The following is a 21,176-nucleotide window of genomic DNA, read 5'->3' on the forward strand; positions in this document are numbered from 1 at the left end:
ACTTATTCTTTCAGAGGACCTCTACCAGTCAACCTTTATTTCTACTGTTCAACAACTATTTTTGACACACCTACACCAATGTAATTCTGACAAAGATTAAAAGGGGTATTTTTATTTAAAGTTGTACCCTGAGTTTATCTCTCTGATTTCAACAAAATTCGGAAGGTAAACTCACAATCAGTCCATGATTCCGAGCTATAAAAACAGGGCCTCCAGATTATGTGTCCCAAAATATTGTATGGATGTGTCCATTTTGTTACGATTTTTTTAAATAATTTTCAAAACTAACGCCTACCCACACAATATTTTGAGGACACATCTGGGGACCCTGTTTTTACAGGTCGGAATCATAGACTGAGTCTACATCCCAAATTTTGTTGAAATCGAATAGGTAAACTCAACAACTTTAAATAGAAATGCTCAAAAAACAAAATTGATAGTTTCTTTTCTGCCGGTTTAATCTACACTGTGCACCCAAGGGTCAAGATTCAAGATGACGACCCGAAGATGCCCGAGCCCGCCCGAGGCGCGCCGACGCAACTCTTTACGACTCGACCACGACGCATAACTGGCGACGCAGAGACCGAATCACCTGTGCATTACGCGGCCTTAACGCTTACCGCGCAACAGTCAACTAGCAATACCCGCAATGTATTACAAAGCTGCTTGAGCGTCGTAAGTCGCGCAGAGCCGTGTTCGGGATGTTTTATTTTTCGAACGCCCGACGCTATGTGAAAAATGGCCAGCGAGAAAATAAGGGAGTTTATTCGAAGCAGAGAATTCGTTATATGTAAATATTTCAGACGCCAATGGCCAGGTATTTATAAAACACTGTCAAAGTATTTATAATTATGGATAAAAATAAAACTATGAAAAGTATCTTATTAAAGTAACTCGTAGTTACATGAATGAATCCTACAGATATTATAAATGACTAGCTGTTATCCGCGACTCTGTCCGCGCAAAATTAGTTTATCGCTATCCCGCGGGAACTATGCATTTTAAACTATCTGTGTACCGAATTTCATTTAAATCGGTTCAGTGGTTTAGACGTGATAAAGTAACAAACAAACAAACAGACTTACAAACTTTCGCATTTATAATATTAGTAGGATAGGAAATTTAATATGTAATTGAATTAATTCTAACTCTATATTCAGTCTTCATACGCACCACTACTCGATACATGGCTCCGCTCTGCAGGGCTACTACAAAACTCGAAGTTCGTGTCATGCGTTCCCTCTGACACTTATACTATTTAATACGAGGGCGAGAGGGACGGTGCGATACGAACTTCGAGTTTCGAGTTTCGTAGTAGCCCTGCAGCTTCGAAGTGCAAAATTCAAATTTCGAATCCTACCGTCCCACTGACACTTATATTGTTTAATAGTAGAGTGAGAGGGACGATTTCGGAGTAGGCCCTCAGAATTAGTGTTGGGGCTGTAGCTGATACTGACCTCATGTAAAAAAAACTGTCAAATGCGACTCGGACTCGTACATGAAGGGTTCCGTACTTCCGTAAAATGTTTTAAAAACAGTTCAGCACTAAGTGTTTGTCAAAAATTCAATTACAAGCTTTTTTTTTAAAAAAACACGTTTCTTTTATAACCACCCCCTTTAACTTTTAAGTTTATTTTATTTTTAGTATTCGTTGTTTAGCGGCTACAGTAATACATAATCTATGAAAACTATTACGGCTCAAGAAATCCCTGTGTCAGACGGACGGATAGACAGACAGACAGCGGAGTCTCAGTAATAGAGTCCCGTTGGCACCCTTTGGGCACGGAATTCTAAAATTAGCGAATCGGACGGGAGTCGAGTTGTTGTGACGCCACGCCACTGGTGGGTATCTATTTGTAGTAAAGCTCAGTTTTTGTCCCTCCCATTCCTCTCTAAGTGAAAGCTCAAAGCATGACATTAGCTTGGGAAGTGATAGCTTTCTAACACAAAGGGCGGGGGCGCTTCGTGCACGCCCCAGATAGGTCTTAGATTTGTACTAAAACTAGCTCATGTCCGTGGCTTTGCTCCGTAGATAAAATTGTTGATTTAAACCTTGAGTTCCATATTAATCGGGGCTTGTTTTTAAAGCTAGTTTTGATGATGAACTCGTAGAGAGTTTAAAAAATCCCTTGTTTTTAATATTTGAAGGATGTTGCAGTATTATTGTATTGTATCAGTGGTGTGGCATCATAACAACTATTTCCACTGGGTTGCCTTATTTTTTTTACGTGACGCCAGTTATGACAAGTACCTAAGGCAAAGGACACTAACTTTACTGCTATCCTTTGCTGCTCTGCTATCCATACCTAACTCAAATTTCTCTCTCTCCTGGTTGTCTATCGAAAATGTTCAGTCCACGCTACTAATTGAATATTAAACATGGTGATTTAAGTAAAAAATCTGTTCCAACTTCGAAATATATCGCTTTTTCCATGTGCAAATACAAAGTAAAAGTCAACCGAGCGCGTTGATGTCTTTTCTAATAAAATATAGCAAAGTCAAATGAAGGTCATAAATTGAACTTGTTTATCGAAAATACAAACTGAGACATGGATGCACAGAAAAACCAGAAAAAGAGACCAGCACTGGGAATCGAACCCAGGTCCTCAGCATTCCGTGCTGCGTGCTTTAACCCCTACACCACTGCTGGACAGGAATCTAGACACAAATTTTTCCTATGCATACATATCTCAGGTTGCTTATTTCTCCTTTGCTACTTAAGCAGCAGCACTATATGCACTATATTATTAACACTATATTTCGATATGGTTTCACGGGATACCCGTAAAAGTACCAAATTTGAATGTTTGGAGTTGAAATAAAAAATACAAAAAGACTCCAAAAAACCAATCATGAACTTGTTTATTTTCCGCATCATCATTTTTCTGCCTAAATACGTCCTACTGCACGCCACAGACTAGACATTGGCATCAAATTTATACTACCGTTTTTTTACGTGGGGGGTCAAAAATGTTTCTTGTCAGACTTTTGCATCCAAGTGGAAATGGAGCTTAAAGTTCTGTCACGCGTCTGTCAAAGGCAGATTGACGTTGACAGTAGGCGTTACCGCGGCACTGGCAGCGTTAAGGCGTGAGCTGTACAACATCCTACTAATATTATACATATGAAAGTTTGTATGGAGGTGGGCGTGTTATTCTTTCTCACTAAATTTTAGGTTATTGTTAGTCCTCTGGAAAAACGCATGTTTTCATATTTTAGCCATTTTAAATATTTCAGTGTACAGTCGCCATATCGGAAACAAAAAATATCGGAACATGCACCCTATTATTAAGGTATTAGAGTTCAGTTTCGATATTTTTATCACCTTGGCCGCTCCGAAATATCTGATGGCGAGGGTGGATAGACACGTCGAGGGGAAAATGGGTTTGATGCTCGAGTTTTACACTCTGCTTTTCACTTTGATGGCGCGAGGAAATGAAATAGCAACAGTGGAAAAAAATATTCACTTACTACGAATATCTACCTTTATTGTTCACGCATTACTATTATAATAAAAAAAATAGTTTTATTGATCGATTTTGATTGATTTGATCGATTTTTAGTGTCATATATAGTTGTTTTTTTTTAAATATGTAGAAACTTCTTTGTTTGTGGCTGTTTACACCTAATTGCCTTGGTCTTAGACGAAGATTTTTACTCTATGTACTAGAGCATAAAAAGTCATTTTATGTCACCTAGACCCAGCATAAACAAGAACTTTACGAGCATGAGAAGTGAAAATCTTTTTTTTTTATTGTCAGAAGGCATACAGTGACGAGGTACTAAAGTGTAAACATATCTTTGACCTGCCCCCTGTACCACAAAAGTTACAAGTGCTACCATTCGACAAAATTGTAACATTTTACTATGGGAAACTTGACAATTTTGTCGAATTGTAGCACTTGTAACTTTTGTGGTACAGGGGGCTGGACTGTACAATCGCCACCAGATGTTTCGGAGCGGCCAAGGTGGTCAAAAATGGTTCAGGGCCAGTGACGTAACTTAGTTTCCAAACGACTTCCAAAAAAGAATCTAGGGTAGGAAGGAAACAAAAAATGTAACTTTCCTTAAAAAAACATGACATTAGAAAAAAACTTCTCCAAATACTAACATTGAATATACGTTTGTTAATTTTGCTTTATATTGAACTAACACATTTTTACAGGCTTTTATTTAGTTTCACCTGTCCCGTTGTCTGTCTGTCTGTAATCAAATCTTGCAAGTTAAATTTGACCAACTTCGAGTAGCCAAATTGACTTGAAACCTGGAATGCTTATGTAAATCGCGTGACAATACAATAGTCTAGTAGTGACATCCTGGTAGTCCAGGGATCGTCTCCGCAGGACGGAACTCTTCAACGGTTAACAGAATCCACTTGAAATTTGGTATGCAAATGTAGTTTGGGTGACCATGCAAGTACAGTCAACAAAAAGTACAGCAAGTAGGTAACCTTAAAAAAACATTTTATTTACCTATGGTTAGTTATATTTAGTAACCAAGGCATGTCTTTTATATTAGTTCACAAGTAGCAACATTCCAAAGCCGTGGTGGCCTAGTGGGAAGCCGTGGTGGCCTAGTGGTTTGACCTATCGCCTCTCAAGCAGAGGGTCGTGGGTTCGAACCCCGGCTCGCACCTCTGAGTTTTTCGAAATTTACCACGAGCTTTGCGGTGAAGGAAAACATCGTGAGGAAACCTGCACAAACCTGCGAAGCGATTCAATGGTGCGTGCGAAGTTCCCAATCCGCACTGGGCCCGCATGGGAACTATGGCCCAAGCCCTCTTATTCTGAGAGGAGGCCTGTGCCCAGCAGTGGGACGTATATAGGCTGGGATGATGATGATGATGAACATTCCAAAACAATTCTTAAAACCACGAGCACAGCACAAGCTTAACATGTTCAGCAACGTCAACTTTCCATGGCATTCCGCAGAAATGTTTCCTAGTTTGTTTCCTGAGGGCCTACTCCGAAATTTGAAAATCGAATCGTATCGTACCGTCCCTGTCACTCCCGTATTAAATAGTATAAGCGTCAGAGGGACGGAACGACACGAACTTCGAATTTCGTAGTAGCCCCACTGTTGTCTACATTATGTGAGGTACTTTGGACATATCACACCGCGGGGAGGGAGGGTGAACAAGTAGAGGGAACATTCTGGGGGCTATTAAGAAATTGGGGGTTATTAAGTGATTTTTTTGCTGGAAAACTCTTCTACGAGCCCTATGTCCCTAGTGTCCTAAACGTGTCTAGTGAAATGATAAAAAGAGTCGACATTGCGAGTTCATTTCGTCAACTCACTGACGCATAACAGGGATTTATCAAATCGCTTAACAAATCTGGTGTAATGAAAAAACGAGTTTCCTTTTATAACTGATTTTGTCATTTCACTAAACAGGTATTTGATTAAATGACTGTTTTTTTCTAGAGAAATGATAAAATGAATTCTCTATTTTAACATGCTGCGTGATTTGATCAGATTTGATGAGATTTGGTCAAATTTCTGATTTGGCCATTTCCCAGCAACATATACATGTAACAACCGGGTTCGTGGAATACTGGCCGAATATAAAACAGAGGTCAACGACCGGTATGGCCGAACTCGATTCCAGAAAAAGAAAATGCAGTGCTCCTTCTTGCGGGAACTAGTGATGTGGGTATAGTGCTGATAAAAGTTGTAATTAAGAGCGTTTATACCTGCTGAGCTGGTAACGTTGCATTTTTGTTAGTTTTTCTCGATTATTCCATAAAAAATGAATGAAAATGAAAAATGTGGTCTGATAGAACTGTTCTTAATATATAAGTTAATGTGTCTACTGAGTAGACTCTGCTCCAATAATTATTCGTGGTAGACTTTTATTTTCTTTAAAAACCATTAATAAACATTTGTTCGTTTTTAAAGAATATAACAGTCTATCACGAATAATTATTGCAGTAGACACATTAACTTTATATTAAGAACAGTATGTATTTTTATGGAATAATCGAGAAAAACTAACAAAAATGCAACGTTGCCAGCTCAGCAGTTATAAACGCTCTTAATATAAAAAAAAACGACATGAAAACAAGAAATCAAAATAATATTCAACTTTGCTGATACGCGTGATTGGCGTATGTTGCATTTGTAAACTTTTAGACTAGGCGTGGTTAAACAGGGATTAAAAAATACAAGCTGGGGGGGTACTACGAAATTCGAAAATCGAAGTTCGTATCGTACCGTCGTCGTAAGCGTCAGCGGGGCGGCAAAATACGAAGTTCGAATTTTGCACTTCGTAATAGGGCCTGGTTTAAATTAAGTAGAGTAATCGGTTCTCCTCTCTATTCTAAACAAACTATTTTTAATTAACACTTTGTATGTTAAGGTGTAGTATCAGTGCTATGCTTATTTATATTTGTTGCTTAGTACCCATAACACAAGCTGGCTATTTTTATTTTAAATATTTTATTATTACGACCCATTAAATAGTTTTATCTAAAAATAATAGCCATTTGTATGAAAAACCTCTTCTTCTACGGTTTGCTATTATTATCTACACATGCATAATTCCCGTTAGAATTTCTAACAGGCAGTGATGATTCATTAGAAAAGAGAATTTGCGTCACCCATTATCTATTAAATCCTGCATAGTCGATAGCATGGGCGTGATTATTAGCAATTTACCGATTACAACACGCTTCATTGAAGGCACATCGATATTTAGCTACGTCACTACGACTAGGCCTCGTTACATTCAAATTTGAACCTAAATTGTTTTACGTAAAAGTATTGTTTACAGTACGTGGTGATCGCAAATATTACCAATTTACTGAGTTCGTGTGGTCAAAATCTGAACAAAATTAGTTGCATACTAAAGTTCTGTGTTTGTATGGATAGTGGCGCCACTGAATTTAGTAGCGTAGATTTGCGCGCGAATACAAAGTTTAAAAAAATCGTGGTCAAAATTGGAATTAAAACTATTGGGTACTAAAGTTGTGTGTTTGAGTAGACAGTGGCGCCGCGGTTACCGGCAGTAAGACATGGAGGCGGTAGAAAGCTTGGGAAATTGGCGGGTGCAGCGAAATTGACAGTTTCGGCGCGGACTGCATTCCATGGCGGCGCGGGCGCTGTCCCTAGGGTTGCCACTTTTAAGGAGAATTCTTGTTTTTTTTATCCTTCATCCCAACATCTTCTAAATGTGAGTTCCAAAGCTTTTATTTATGCTATGTTTGTTTGGTTGTATTGTATGTATGTTTGTCAAAGTCAAATAATGCAAGTTGAATTTAACCTAGTTCCATTGATTATTGTATGGATTTGTATTTCGGATGACAATATGCAAATACAGCGAAGAAAAAATTAGTCATATTGCATTTGTAGAGACAACATCGCATATTTTCTAACTTATTTTATTCACTGTATTGATTTGTGGTGTTCAATAAAGAATATTTGTATTGTATTGAATTTTTTCAAAACATGATTATTGTGACACGAAAAATGCCAACAAATCATCATCATCATCCAGAAGACGTCTACTGTTGAACAAAGGCTTTCCCTCTAGAACGTCAATAAGAACGAACCTCGACCACTTGTACCCACTGGTTGCACGCACTCTGGCGATGTCATCAGTCCACCTAATGGTAGTCGTGCCAACGCTTCGTCTTCCGGTTCGTGGTCGCTACTAGGGGTCCTTTCTCCTCCAACGGTTATTGCCACTTAACTGGCATTTTCTTCGAGCTTCTCGAATCGTTAGTTCTTCGGTGAAATTCCGAACAAAGTAACTTGATAAACATTTTAATTTATCGATGCGAGTTGGCAACCCTAGCGCGGAGAGAGGTATCATTAATTAGTCTGCTTTTAAGGGCCTTTCTCACCAAACTAAAGGTTACATTTTTTGCTGACACCTTAATGACGTGGCTGACTGTTAGAGAGTGTCTATTAAAGTAAGTCAAAGTAATTTATTGAATCAGGCGTACTTTGCAGAAGCCCATATCAATGACCTAAAACAGTCTTTCCCAAAGTGGGCGATAAGGCCCTCTGGTGGGCGCTGGAGGCCTAGAGGGGGGCGGTAAGGGGCCCAGCAAAAAGCTTGACCTTTGTGACCTTAATTACATATCGACTACTTTGACTATTATATTACGTTGCTTATTAACGCTTAGAATAAATAAATTTTACCCTCTAAAATAATTACATATTTTGCTCACCCACAATGCTGCAGGAACTCTCATTTTGTGCATAGACGTAGCAAAGTAATTGTTTTTAGTTAATTTTTACTTCGGAGTATGTAATTCTATTTATTTCAAGGTACAGTACAGTTTTTGATTTACATACGCTTGGAGACAGATGAAACTAAACAGCAAAGGTTGCCGTATGCATCAAGACCGATGGTCACGAATCGTTTACCGAATGGGGCCAGGTCTTTTTCGAATAAATACCGAACAGTGAGAAAAAAAAACGCTTCCAATCGAACGCTTCCAACGTGCATCGATTGTCGATTGCGTAAAACCTGACAGTTGAATCGTTTACCAGGGAGAAAATTTTATCAGCAAAAAAAAATACCGCACCGCCCATACTTCGGTAATTTTTTATACCGAACACAGTGCTAAAATACCGAACGGTTCGGTAGAATACCGTACACCTGGCAAGCCTGGTTCCGAAGGTCGGCCAAAGGAGCAGAGGCAGACCCAAGAGGAGATGGCGGGACGACCTGAGCGCTTTTCAGCTCGGTTATCATGCATCCATGCATGCTCATGACAGGAACGAGTGTCGGAAGAAAGGGTAGGCCTTCGCCCAACAGTGGTACATATTACGGGCTACATAAAAAAAACTTTCGCGGTTCCCCCCTTAAACTCAGGACTTAGTCGGGAAGTGACTACTACAATCTTATATTACAACCTTTTATTTAGTTTCACCTGTCCCGATGTTTGTCGTCAAATCTTTCAAATTAAATTCGACCAACTTCCAGTAGTCGGGTTAACCTGGTGGTGGTTATAATCTGGTAGTGACATCCTACCACCATCCATCCAGGACGGAACTCTTCAACGGTTAATGGCATCGACTTGAAATTTGGTATGCAAATGTAGTTTGGGTGACAATGCAAGGACAGTCAACAAAAAGTAGTCAGCAAAAAAAGCTTGTATTAAAAATGAAATTTTTACCAAAAACTTATTACTACCTATCTATAATTATCTCGACTTTTTGACCACATTGCAGCGGCCATATTTGAACTGAAAATAACTTTTGCAGCGTTAAAGTACAGTTTGTAGTTTCATTATCATCATCATCAGCCGGAAGACGTCCACTGCTGAACAAAGGCCTCCCCCTTAGAACGCCACAATGAACGACAACTCGCCACTTGCATCCACCGGTTACCCGCGATCCTCACGATGTCATCAGTCCACCCTGGTAGGAGGCCTGCCAACGTTTCGTCTTCCTGTTCGTGGTTGTCACTCGAGAACTTTTCTCCCCCAACGGTTAACTGTTCTTCGAGCGATGTGGCCATTGCCACTTCAACTTGCATAGTTTTACAGCTATGTCCGTGACCTTAGGTGTGTTAGTTTCATATTTATTGACTAACTAAATGCGAAAGTTTCTTTCTGTCTGTCTGTTAGGTATTGTATTCACGCTTAAATCACGGAACCAATTAAACAATTTGGTGTGGAGACAGTCATCCCGAAAAATAGCCTATGCTATTTTACGCAGGATAACGATGAAAGAATTCACCTCAGACAGAGTCGCGGGCAACAGCTAGTTATATACAATATAAAGCTATTAGTTAGTACATTATAGCTGCCGTGACTTTATCTTTGATTGATTCCTAATGCCCACGCCACAGATAAAAAACAACCGTCTTCGGCCATAGACAAAAAAAGTTACCTTAAAATGGAACCCTTTCCTTTTTTGTTACCATCTTACCTGGCCTTCCCCTTTTGGTAAAGATGCAAATCACTGTTTTTATTTAAACATATTTGGCGTAACGTTTTGAAGCTTTATAATACTGGCCAGTAAGTTTTGATGTCCTATTACCTATTTATTAAATGGAGTGTCGCTTTATTTATTAGGTATTTAATAGTAGATTATAATCGTGGCCTGGAAGTAGGCAATTGCTGGCTGAGTAAGAGAAATAAACTTTTTCTCATCAAAATATTATTATGACATTTAATTTTATTCTAACAAAAAAAAACAGCAGGTGTATTTTTCCACTGAAAACACCACAAGCTGTTTCAGATCCAATAAAAAAAGTCTGGAGTTCCAGTAAAATAACTGATAGCTCAGCCATTTGAGTTGGATGTGTATAAGTACGACTTGTGCCAACATTTCCATGGCCGTTTTCACTTTTTAAAAAGTTTGAGGCTCAACAATAATAAATGATTGTCAAGCTAGGGCGCCTGCAATCTTTTTAACTTTTTAATTTCTCGCTGACCATAAACTATGCACTTAGCCTTCTTATATATGTAAGGAATAATGTAGACTTTACGGACATTTTTGAGAAAATTGATTTTTATAGGCTGCCAGAATTTTGGTTTCATACTCGCTTAACCAGGCAGATCTGCGTCTTAAAGCATACCTACGAGAGGCTAACTGTCCATCAAAATCATCATCATCATCATCGTCCCAGCCAGTTGTCTCACTGCTCGGCACAGGCCTTCTCTCAGAATGATGTTGACTATTAAAAAATTAAAAATGTTCTATTCCTTTAGTCAATAAAAAAGCTCCGAAGGAACCTTAAAGCTCAAACCTGTTGCGCGCAGGAAGTGGCCAGTCGTTGAGAAAATTTGGTCCCGTTTTTTTGTACCGAAACTTGTTTGGTCGAAATTGGGATCTTGAAATTAAAGAAAAAAGTTTAAGGCGTTTAAAAGGCTGTATTAAATATGCTTAATTAAATAAAATATATACTACGTAGGTACATTCTGTTTTTAGTTGAAAATATGTATTTTCTATTATTTAATTTTCTCGTCTCCGCACCTTAGAGAAAGAATGCCACCCTTTCGTGACATTAAAAAAGTTACAACAAAAGTCAAAGAAAACTAACAGCAAAAGAAAAATAACAAGAAGAACAAACTATTGCGATCTAAATGTACATAAACCATAAGATAAGCTTGATTTTAAAATTACTAGTAAACCTAACTTTCAAAAAATTCTCAAAAAATAATTTGGCTTATTCAGTGTCTGGCCGTTGCCGCTGGCCGCTATCTCAAGTTAAATGTAGTGTTATACATCACCTCCCTTAAGCTATTAAGAAAAAAATGTATTATACAACTGCGATTTCTCACTCGTAGGTATTAAAATTTGCCATTTAAGTACAATGTCGAAGACTTTCATATCGAACCACTAAAACCGAGCGCCACGAAAAATCGCCAGACGAAACGGCCAGCATCAATCCGAATTCTATTCGAGCGAGTTCGGGCGTCTCCGGCCGCATTCGGTGCGAGCGTGAATTTTAATTCGTCGTGCGGTGACGTCACCGCGGCGGCTCGACCAATCGCGCGCGGGGAGCGGCGGCGGCAAGCCGTCAGTCGCCTCCGCCCCACTGTGCGTGCGCCGGTCTCTTTACCGCTTCCAAATTTAAAAATAACTCCAGTGTGTATCCAGGATGATCCAGAAACGCGGATAGTGGTGAGTATTGTAGTAATTATTGAGCTTTTGTAGGGTGTTCTGGGACGTTTTGTATGACATCCGGGTTCATGTCTAGACCTTGACCGGCGCGAACTCGTTTCACGTGTCCGTGTCGATTCATACACGCCTATTCATAACTTGTAAAAAATTAGGTAGCTCAGATTTTGTTCTTATAGCCGGTAAGAAACAGACGATTTTTTGCGTCTAGCTGTTCAAGCGTTGTAACAATTTTGGTCAAATATTATGTATTTTTCTATGGAGTAAGGAAAAGAAAAGTTAGGATATAAAAACTAATGTCATATTTACGTCGATAACAAATCTAATCTAAACATGTACATTATTAACTCGAAATACATAATTCTACAGGTTATTTTTTGTAAGTAATGAAATTAAAATCGATAATTTAATCAATACCTGACATGCGCGCGCGTTGATGTCTTCTCATAGAAAGAGGGTAGGACGCACTTTTATTGTGTTTAGAGGTGATAAATTTAAAAAACGCTTGAAGTGTAGTATGTTTAGATTAAATACTTATACCAACTTATATTTATCAAGATTATAAAGTAAAGGGTCTTACGCACGCAACGTATGTCCTGGAAATTATCTCGAAGTTTTGACCATTATATTTTAAAGAATTTATTCTCGATGAAACTAGAGTACAGTTGTGGTTAATATAGATCATCTCATCAAGTCTCGTAATACAATTTAAATATCTACACGAATGAGTTTTACGTAAACTATATTTGATAAAATTTAAAACAGGATACCTACCACAATTTATTCGCTTATTTCCTTGTATTTAAAAAAACTGGTTTCTTGAAGTAACTTTATTTTTATTTTTATAATAAGTATCAGTAAGGTATATAAGTTGATATTTTCCGAAATATGAAGGATTCAGTTTGATATTTCAACATTTCATTGCGTTGGGAACTCTGTGTGCAATTATAACGAAAGTTAAGTTTGACATTATTAAGTGCACTTATATTTTGTAAGTATATAGTTAACCTAGGTAATAGTAAGGACTTAAAAAACTATAATGTTTCATCAAATCTCATTTCATCGTATTCAATATTTAAAGAAGCCGTCGGAGTTTATTACAAATTTGAATTTGATATTGCATGTGTCATTTATTTCTTCTAACATATAGCTATTATAGTTATTACATATCACTTCGTAGGTATATCTCAAGCAATGAGACTTTAATGGTTACGAGCATAATTATTAATACTCATGTAAGTACTTATAAGGTATAAGTAAGACAACTTCATTATATATTACGGTGTAAGATCAGATTATAGTATGAAGTGTTGAATATTGCTTATGTATTCGTCAAGTACCTATATATTCATAAGAAATATCAAAAAAATATCATTACTCATTCTAGACTTTATTGGTAATAACGTAGAATATATTTTTATCGTTACCTTGATAGGTAAAAGTAACATTTTTCTTTTTAAGAATCTACATTTTTCATACAATTAATTTAACCAGAGCCGTTTCATTAATCTACATTTAAAAATAAATCGAACACACAGACATGCACATATTTAAACATTAGTGCAGATTGAATTTAGATGTTTTTTTTTAAGTTTATTTATAAAAAATAAGTAAGTTCTAAAAAAATTATGCCAAAATAATTATTTTATAAAGACAGCAACTTAAGCAAACGGCGGATAAAGTCAATTAGTTCCACTTAGGCGTCGTAATCGGTTAAAATGTGGACAGTTCTGTATTTAATTGTTCGTAATTGGCACCAACAGAGTTTCACACAAACCACATATTTCGTCACCAGTTTATATTAGGTACATCTAGTTTCCTGAAATGGAACTGATCATTATTTATGTATGGGCATATAATATAACTCTCAAGTTTGTCAATATACTCGTATATGTTAGTGTATACGCGAGCACGCGTCAAGGATTAACAAGGACCCGGGTTCGATCTCCGGCCTCCGCATTAATTTTTGTTTCTTTTTTTGAAAATCCTGATTATTATTATCAAACTGTTTAACAAAGTTAGAAAATTCAATTAAACTTTAATAAATAATACTGTGTTAAAAAATGTTGGAGGAGCGGAGCGTTCTAACACAGGCTTTTTAGTCTAAAGGGACGCCCCAGGTACTGTAAATCTACTTACTTATAAATATGAAATAAAGATATTTTGATATATTTTTTTGAATACTTTGAAATATTCTACAAGTTCGAAGTCGAATTGATCTTTAAAACAAATTGCTTATACGCGTACGATCAAAATTTCATAATTTTTTATATCTCCAAAAACGTACCTACAAACTTTTTACTCTCTCAACTAAACTTATACTTAAAATATCCAAGGAGATAATTAAAGTTATTATTTTCGAGCTCCATTAATCTTTGATAAGGAACTTTCCCGTTCCTATTGTGCTGCCGACTTATTCAAAATTCCAGATTTACATAGTCACTGACCGTGAACATGTGAGAACTGTGTGTGTGTGTGTGCTAGAGCTAGGGCTGGCAGTGCACAAAGAAAATTGTTGAATTGTTGTTGAATTTTGAAAAAAAAACAATATTTACTTTATGCTGAAGGTAATTGTTTTGTTGACCTATTTGCGTTGTCATTCAGATAACTTGACCGAGCATAGCGAGGGTGCCAATATTTCGAGTGTGATATTGGTGTTTTCCCCGAGGTAAACACTCTGCTTTTCATTTCAACAACAAGGAAACTTGTCCGTTTGTCTAAGGTCCCAGTCTTATGAAATTCCAAATGTACGAGTAATTCCGCATATTAATTCCAAAAAACTCGGAATCGCGAGCCGGGGCATAATAAACCCATATAAAGGTGGAAGACAGCAATAAAACAAAGATGACGAATGCGATTGTGATTGCGTTGGACAGATTATCTGTAATCTAATCTAAAGTATAATAATTTCGAGATGATAAGCGAAGATTTTTTGTGTCTGTAGTGGCATAGACAACCCTAGTGTATACGTGTGTGCATGTGTGCGTGCGTGACCGTGTGAATCTGCCCGTCTAAGAATGCGGTTGGAAAAATCTGACTATAATTCCTAAGGTGACCATGATGGTCGAATATTTTAGCTATATTCGGACATAATATTTAATTTGGATGGTGCTGATTAAATTATTTTAATACTAGCGTATTCGTTGTCATTTTGTACAGCAAAATTAAATACATTTTAATAGTATTATATTTATAAAGTAGTATCTTAATGTTAACCGAAAATAATAACCATGGTGTTGGAACAGAACGGGCTTCACAACACGAATTGGGAAGACCTCACAGCTTCATAGTTCTTTACTTCTCGTTTAATTCGTCTCTTTTCGTTTATTGTTTCCATAGACTGTATGAGGGATGTTCATGAAATGAGAATGACGTATAAATCTCATTCACTTTTTGTCTATCCCTGACTGAATGCTCCTCTCATCCACTCAAAGGTTGACTGGTAGAGATCCCTTAAAGGGATAAGTTAGCCTTTGTACATATATCTCATTGTTTGTCAAATGTGTTTGTTTACTTATTTTGTACAATAAAGAGTTTACATACATACATACGTATAAATGAATAGCAAGGAAATAAAAAAGTACTGACGAACATGGACAATATTTTTTTTTTGGCATTCATTGTTATGATCAGTTTGCCCGTCGTTTTGTCTTTTAAAAATCGAACACATTTATTTTGTACTTTCTTGTAAAAATAGAGTTGCGGTACGAAATTTCAGTGCTTGCTTACCAAGTAATATCACTGTACTTTTTAAAGCACAATCTATTAAATAATTTATTTTTGTGCAATTAACTCCAGCACTTCATAAATATCTGTCTTTTTAGCCAGATTGCGTCGTACCTACTTTTATCTTGCGTGACATTTCTATCCTTGTTGTAGCTCTGCGTTTTCACAGTTACGTTTGACATCACATTTTTCAGTCCTCTCGCTCAGTCTATGTCGACACATTACATTACCACACCTACATTACACGACCGGTCGTTGAACCCGTGTAAAAACCCGCTAATCTGCCGCCATTACATCCGCAAATGACGGTTCCGCGTTATTGGACAATGCCGTCTAGACGACGGCCATTTAGTGGACTTGGAGTGACAGAAACTGTTGACTGACCAGTTCTGAAGTGAGACGGGTGGTCCAAATGTGCACGGGCCTTTACTAAGGGTATTAGCATGGCGATTAGACTATACTGTGCTAGAGTTTACCCAATTCGTAGATTCGGCGTTTGAATTGAAATTCCGGGTTTATACTAAAATAGCCGTTGCCCGCGACTCCGTCCGCGTAGTACTTATTCCTTTATCGCTATCCCGCGGGAACTATTTAATTTTCTGGGATAAAAACTATCTTATATCCTTCCCGGGGATTCAAATTATCTGTATACCGAATTTCATTTGCATCGGTATAGCGGTTTAGTCGTGATTGAGTAACAAACATACAAAGATCCAAACATCTTCACAAACTTTCACATTTGTAATATCAAAGATTACATTGTGGTATTTAAAGACGTTGCATTAAAACACTGGTGCCCAATTTCATCATCCTAAACTCAGTGGTTCAAATGGATAACCCTTTTTAGTGGAAGGCAGGCAGTAGACTTGACCAAAATAAGATCAATGCCTCAGCGGGGTTCAAAGTGTTCTCATAAGGTTATAGTAAATAGGACTTTTCATATTAATATTCTCTATCTCAATGGAATTCAATAATCGTATAAACAAAAGCATCAATTTGTCTATGTCCTTACTAATGAGAATGTAAAATGTTGTATATCTAGTCAATACATTTTTCATTATGTACCGTGTCAGTCAGCGCGAGTCGACTATGTTATGATTTGCTTCCACATAGATTCTATCAAATAGAATGGACTTGAAAGTAGGTAAATTTATTGGTGGAAACCACAGAAAGCATCGGTTACCTTTGTAAAAGTAACTAACAGCAATCTGCAATATTCGTGAACTACAACTGTAACGAGATCAATTTACTTCACAAATTCTCTCCAAGGCCGTCAAATAACTAAATAAGAATTCAAATTTCCTGTACGCCATGATTTGCGTGAACGTCAAACATTCCATTGTTTCTCAGAACGTGCTAACTGTATTTCTTCTAACTATAGTCAATTAGTCACTAGTAGACTTTAAAACCTCTCTCTTAAGTCTCATTCTTAAGGTATAGCCACATTTACATAGTCAGTGACCGTAGAGTTCTCATGTGAACAGTGCAAGCCGCCGAAGCGTGCAGCAGGTTTTTATAATGTCCAAATTAAATTAGAATTTTGTATCTGCGGTTGCGTTTCGTTTTTTTATAGATTTTTTTTGTTTCTTCATTCGCGATTTGTTACGTGTTTTGTTTTTGATTGCTTGTGCTTTTAGTGGCTTTGTTGAATGCTGGTTTGTGAAATATATATTCTTTTACGATGGCATACTCGTAATCCATGGACTTAAGTAGGTGCTTGTTTTTTGCTGCCACAGTAAATAAACTTGGACAGTGACTCTTAAATTCTTAATATAAGTGCATGTGTTGTACTAAGAGTATTTAGTGTTTTAGTTTCAAATAGTATGTTAATTTAGTTGGTTTTTAGTGCCGTGGCACAGGTTATAAGTTCATAGCACTTTCTGACACTTTGACAGTTAAATCCTTAATTTAATGCTAAAGGAACAACTTAGTGTCATTTTATTTAGGTACTTAACGGCTAGCGAGTTCATTCACATTCAAAGAGCGATTTGCAATCTTAAATTAGCTGTCAAATATCTGGTTAAGTACAAACTTGATACGGCATGTATAAACATTTTATGAAGACATTACTGGCCAGCAGCATTAAATCCGGAAACTTTAAGAGCAGCCAAGGGAAAAAAATACAATCGCAACGTCGATATTTCCTCTCCATATATTTTTATGAGACTGTCCCAGCGACCACGGACGGTTGGCCACTATAGCTTTAGGAGTGGAGTCACGACCACGACCACGATTCAACGTAAGATATAGACACGCGTTTATTAGCCAAATGTGCTGTGAATACGAAGAAAAATGGCCATTAAAATGTTGTTAAACACATTTAACGCGAGTTTTGGCATGTTTAAGTCAGAATTGTTTTAAATTGAATTGTGAAAGTGATAATTTGGTTTATCATAGATCTTCTAGAGCAAATCAAAATTTTTGTAAGCAACGGGTCACGTTCTTAAAATTGTGGCGTAAGTTTTAATTCCTTTTTTCGTGTAATCTAAAAGATAAGAATCACAAAGCACTATTAAGCAATAAAAAATCAACCAAAAAATTATTATTGAATTTAATATCAATTCAGTGCTATCAGCACCAGTTGCTTTCAAATCTTATATGCTGTAAAAACCTCCGTATTGCCAAGTTAAAAGGAAAGAAAATGAGACCAACAGGTTGCCGAACCCAAAACCCTAATCGAGACGCGTAAATTATGAACACAAACCAAAAATTACACTTCAACAAGAATCGAATTCTGAGAAACTACCTGGCATAAAACCTTTTAGTGCAAACTTAAAAATACCAACGGCGAAAAAAGGAACTAAACATTTCTTTAAGCTAACTAATAATTTTCTTTAGACAGTGGCGCGGCTAACGGCTGCAAAGATAACTTGGTTACAATAACGACTCTTTGTGGAACATTTTATTTTTAAAACTCGAGATTTGAAGTGGCCTTTTGTTTTTTTTTAACGGCTATTGGACAAAGGTGGTCAAACTGGCTGGATACAAAGGATGGAGGATAATAACTGTTCGAGATTAAAGGTATTGTTCTGTTAAGATTTGAGAGTAGGCTTTCGTACTAATATTGATGGCTCTTACTGTTACGTTAGGTAAGAAATATAAGAAATATCAATTGGCTTGTATTAATACTTGAAGTAACCACGATATTAAATGTTGTACAAAAAAAAACTTACATTAACCTGATCCAGACAAATTAAAAAGTTTGACAGACGTATGAAAATTAGCTTATTTCCGAATTAAATATGTAAAAATAAAAGCTTGTAATAGACTCCATGTTTAGGCTAGTCTGAAGAAAAAAGAAAAGAAACTCATAACGTCACAACTCACTAGGGGTTGAAAGGGCTTGAAATCTCGCCAAAATCGCATCAAAATTAATCGACGCCTATGATATTATGTGATGTATTCTCCTGGTATTAGTGGTACCATCGATTTCTCAATTCAGTATTTACCTAAATTCTTTTGTTTATATGCAAATCGTCGTCATGGTCAATTTACCTGTTTACCAAGGGAATTGCTCTGAGACCGAATAAGGTAAAATTATCGGCGTGGGAATAAAATTAAGGCAAACTTCTTACCCACCTTGACTATTGCGAGTATAAAGCGCTCATTAAAGAAGATGGTAACTAATATGAAGGATGTGTGTTTCTTTGTATGTAGCGAGTAATCTCAGGAACGATTGAATACATTTTAAATTCTTTCACAAATATTCCGTATTAACATAGGCTACCTACTTGTTTTTCCGGGAAAGGGTTCATTTTAAGTGTGAAGTGCAAGCAATAGCTACTATTTTTTTTATTTGTTTAAACGAGACTATTCGTTCTTAATTCCTTACTTATAGTAATTATTACGTATCACAGAAAGAAACTTGTGTTAATAATACTGTGGTAGTATAGTAACATAAAATTCTGTTAACGACACAAAAATACATCTCCGTATAATGTTGCCAATAATAATAATTCTTTGGGCAACGAAATCGTCGCTTGTTTAAATTTGAACGAATTAATTTGATTCCAGGCGATTGAGTTATCTCGTTGGGGCGAGTTCGGGGATAATTAATTTTTCCACTTGATCGGTATGCCGCTACATATCGAAACGCGGCGTTTTTTTAGCTTCTGCGCTTTTTAGTAAAAGTTTTTTTTAGCTTAGTATTCAGGCGTCAATAAGTTAGTCTAGCAACACTCCGAAGTAGTATACGATTTAGTCAAGTTAAAGAAGCTTATCTTATTATGTACGTATTTCTCATTACAGCTACATCAGGTGTATAATTTTGTTTAGTATTAAAATTACTTACAAACGTTTTTGTCCGACATTTCATTTTCGAGGTCGTTAAAAAAACGCTTCAACATCGCCCGCGTAGGCTTTGACGAGATGATTCGAATTATACCGCTGAATACTTAACGAAGTTCTGTATTTTAATTTGTTTTGTTTAGACAGTGCCTCGGTTTTGCGACATTAATTGAGAAACATTGGCCATTTTAAAAAAAAGTTTACAAATCCTGGCAGCCCGACGAGATAAAACTTTTTAAAAATAAAACATTCCTCACGAATCTTAACGCACCTCGAATATGTCATGTATTGCGTTGATAAACGTTATATTTTTCATTGAACGGCAGCCTTCAGACCATAGACATCCCGAAGCAATTAATTCAAATTTCAAACTGGATGTTCGAATTCTTTTTCTTTTATCCGAGCAGGTAACTGGCCGGTGTCAGTCCACCTGCGCATACCAGTGATTCAAGGCATCTCGTTTGTGTTCCGAACCCCTCTGTCGCCCGTGTTTCGTACAACGAGGGGGGCAGGGTAGCTCACAGTGACTTGGTCCCTAGTTCAGTGCAGCCACCTGTGAAGTTTACACGGGTCGGTAGTATTGACAAACGCAGTGCCTTATTGTGTGAGGAATCATCTGCCAGACGTTCTCAAGGTATTTCTTTTTAGAAAAAAAGTGTCCATTGTCGATGATTTATGACGTGTTATTATTAGAACTAAATATTTTTAATAATGCTGGACGCAGTGTGTGAGTTCGCAAGGGTGCAAAACTCAAGCCACTATCTCAAAAAAAAAAAAAACACTTTTGAGTTATTAATACTTACTATAAATTGTGCATCGCCATTATAAAATATCATTATACCTACCTAGTAGTAAGCAGATGATAGCCTTTATCAATGCTTAGGTACGTTTTGTTAGTGTCCCTGATATATTAGTCTAGTGTTTGGTCATGGCCATCGCAAAGACAACGTCCTTTCCATGTCCATCCGTACACCAACTTTACTATGATCGATTGCGAAGTTGCCTTAAAATATGTTCAAACGTCAGTCGAAGTGATGGAATTTCATTCGAAATTTAAGTGAATCAGACTTCGTTACCTGTGTTTTTGTTGAAAAGCTTTGCATCATTGATGCAATTTAAATGTTGAAATCGTCGGTTTATTTGAAGACTCACGACCTAAATGGTACTCCTAATGGGTTTTACATTGCTGACATTATTACTTATATATATACTGTTAGTGGAATTAACTATTTATTACGCCATCAACTCAACTTATTATAAATTAACTTTAATATCAAAAGGAAACTGTCACTATAAGCTTCTAGAATTCATGCATACATAATGACACTTAAGAGTTATTGCATACTTACTCAAATAATAAAAACACTTGACTTACTTACCCTTAATTGAAACTTCTTTCCAACTTGAGAACAAAAAATACTACTATTATACATTAAAAACCAAAAAAACGACCACCATTATTCTTTATTCAAATTAAATTATCGTAATTATGATGTTAATCCCTAGCGGAACGGTATATAAATAGAGGAGCAAACTAGACCATAGGATCTGCAGGGCTTCTGCGAAACTCGAAGTTCGTA

The sequence above is a fragment of the Choristoneura fumiferana genome, chromosome 18 (assembly GCF_025370935.1).
Source record: "Choristoneura fumiferana chromosome 18, NRCan_CFum_1, whole genome shotgun sequence".
NCBI lineage: Eukaryota > Metazoa > Arthropoda > Insecta > Lepidoptera > Tortricidae > Choristoneura > Choristoneura fumiferana.